Source organism: Pleurodeles waltl, chromosome 8 (assembly GCF_031143425.1).
Source record: "Pleurodeles waltl isolate 20211129_DDA chromosome 8, aPleWal1.hap1.20221129, whole genome shotgun sequence".
Lineage (NCBI taxonomy): Eukaryota > Metazoa > Chordata > Amphibia > Caudata > Salamandridae > Pleurodeles > Pleurodeles waltl.
In genome coordinates this window covers 1,318,465,962-1,318,468,461 of record NC_090447.1, presented here as the reverse complement: position 1 = coordinate 1,318,468,461, position 2,500 = coordinate 1,318,465,962, and the positions used below count along the sequence as shown (strand labels likewise).

The 2,500-nt window shown below is 47.4% G+C and overlaps 2 non-coding genes and 3 pseudogenes across 2 annotated transcripts; all 5 read left to right on the top strand.

Moving 5' to 3' along the window:
• The first annotated feature begins 249 nt into the window (after positions 1-249).
• On the top strand, positions 250-368 carry LOC138251593 (5S ribosomal RNA; annotated as a pseudogene).
• Positions 369-814: 446 nt separating this feature from the next.
• LOC138255271 (5S ribosomal RNA) lies at positions 815-933 on the top strand. The gene has a single exon (XR_011197908.1). It is a non-coding gene; the product is annotated as a 5S ribosomal RNA (ribosomal RNA).
• A 439-nt stretch (positions 934-1,372) lies between these two features.
• On the top strand, positions 1,373-1,490 carry LOC138251960 (5S ribosomal RNA; annotated as a pseudogene).
• Positions 1,491-1,936: 446 nt separating this feature from the next.
• LOC138252629 (5S ribosomal RNA) lies at positions 1,937-2,055 on the top strand. Its single transcript, XR_011195357.1, has one exon. It is a non-coding gene; the product is annotated as a 5S ribosomal RNA (ribosomal RNA).
• A 439-nt stretch (positions 2,056-2,494) lies between these two features.
• The window catches only part of LOC138252376 (5S ribosomal RNA), a 118-nt pseudogene continuing 112 nt past the window's right edge, over positions 2,495-2,500 (top strand).

The following is a 2,500-nucleotide window of genomic DNA, read 5'->3' as shown; positions in this document are numbered from 1 at the left end:
CTGCTGGTGGTGAGCTGGTCTGTTGCTGCTTGTGCTGGGCCCTAAAGAAAGGGCAGTCTGAGACTGTGTGTAAGTGCAGATGAAGCGATTGTGAGGCTGGTGCAAAACAGGGTGTGTGCTTGGCCCTCTGTAAGAAGTTTGTGAAGGAGGGCAGTTTGTGAACAGTAGAGTGCAGGTGTGTTTGAGAGCAGCAGGCTCCAGACCGGTGGGTTGTCTCAACACAAGAGGCCTGAAACAGGAGTGTCTTCTGCCTACAGCCATACCAACCTGAACGTGCCTGATCTCCTCTGCTTTCAGAAGCTAAGCAGTGTCAGACCTGGTTAGTACTTGGATGGGAAACTGCCTGGGAATACCAGGTGCTGTAGGCATTTTGCCTCTTGCAGACAGTAGGTGGTGCACGTCTTAGAACAAATGCATAGAGTCCTCTCTAATGTTACTTTTCATTTATTATTTCTTCTACTCTTTTTTCCTTTCTTAAAATAAATAAAAAAACAGCAATAACACTAAAATACACTCTTTCCGAAGGAAAATTGAGAATCTTTCTGCACTTCACACTCACCCCAAGCTGCTGGTGGTGAGCTGGTCTGTTGCTACTTGTGCTGGGCCCTAAAGAAAGGGCAGTCTGAGACTGTGTGTAAGTGCAGATGAAGCGATTGTGAGGCTGGTGCAAAACAGGGTGTGCGATTGGCCCTCTGTAAGAAGTTTGTGAAGGAGGGCAGTTTGTGAACAGTAGAGTGCAGGTGTGTTTGAGAGCAGCAGCCTCCAGACCGGCGGGCTGTCTCAACACAAGAGGCCTGAAACAAGAGTGTATTCTGCCTACGGCCATACCACTCTGAATGCGCCTGATCTCGTCTGATCTCAGAAGCCAAGTAGCGTCGGGCCTGGTTAGTACTTGGATGGGAGACTGCCTGGCAATACCAGGTGCTGTAGGCATTTTGCCTCTTGCAGACAGTAGGTGGTGCACGTCTTAGAACAATTGCATAGAGTCCTCTCTAATGTTACTTTTCATTTATTATTTCTTCTACTCTTTTTTCCTTTCTTCAAATAAATAAAAAAACAGCAATAACACTAAAATACACTCTTTCTGAAGGAAAATTGAGAATCTTTCTGCACTTCACACTCACCCCAAGCTGCTGGTGGTGAGCTGGTCTGTTGCTGCTTGTGCTGGGCCCTAAAGAAAGGGCAGTCTGAGACTGTGTGTAAGTGCAGATGAAGCGATTGTGAGGCTGGTGCAAAACAGGGTGTGCGATTGGCCCTCTGTAAGAAGTTTGTGAAGGAGGGCAGTTTGTGAACAGTAGAGTGCAGGTGTGTTTGAGAGCAGCAGGCTCCAGACCGGCGGGCTGTCTCAACACAAGAGGCATGAAACAGGAGTGTATTCTGCCTACCACTCTGAATGCGCCTGATCTCGTCTAATCTCAGAAGCTAAGTAGCGTCGGGCCTGGTTAGTACTTGGATGGGAGACTGCCTGGGAATACCAGGTGCTGTAGGCATTTTTCCTCTTGCAGACAGTAGGTGGTGCACGTCTTAGAGCAATTGCATAGAGTCCTCTCTAATGTTACTTTTCATTTATTATTTCTTCTACTCTTTTTTCCTTTCTTCAAATAAATAAAAAAACATCAATAACACTAAAATACACTCTTTCTGAAGGAAAATTGAGAATCTTTCTGCACTTCACACTCACCCCAAGCTGCTGGTGGTGAGCTGGTCTGTTGCTGCTTGTGCTGGGCCCTAAAGAAAGGGCAGTCTGAGACTGTGTGTAAGTGCAGATGAAGCGATTGCGAGGCTGGTGCAAAACAGGGTGTGTGCTTGGACCTCTGTAAGAAGTTTGTGAAGGAGGGCAGTTTGTGAACAGAAGAGTGCAGGCGTGTTTGAGAGCAGCAGGCTCCAGACCGGCGGGCTGTCTCAACACAAGAGGCCTGAAACAGGAGTGTATTCTGCCTACGGCCATACCACTCTGAATGCGCCTGATCTCGTCTGATCTCAGAAGCTAAGTAGCGTCGGGCCTGGTTAGTACTTGGATGGGAGACTGCCTGGGAATACCAGGTGCTGTAGGCATTTTGCCTCTTGCAGACAGTAGGTGGTGCACGTCTTAGAACAATTGCATTGAGTCCTCTCTAATGTTACTTTTCATTTATTATTTCTTCTACTCTTTTTTCCTTTCTTAAAATAAATAAAAAAACAGCAATAACACTAAAATACACTCTTTCCGAAGGAAAATTGAGAATCTTTCTGCACTTCACACTCACCCCAAGCTGCTGGTGGTGAGCTGGTCTGTTGCTGCTTGTGCTGGGCCCCAAAGAAAGGGCAGTCTGAGACTGTGTGTAAGTGCAGATGAAGCGATTGTGAGGCTGGTGCAAAACAGGGTGTGCGATTGGCCCTCTGTAAGAAGTTTGTGAAGGAGGGCAGTTTGTGAACAGTAGAGTGCAGGTGTGTTTGAGAGCAGCAGGCTCCAGACCGGCGGGCTGTCTCAACACACGAGGCCTGAAACAGGAGTGTATTC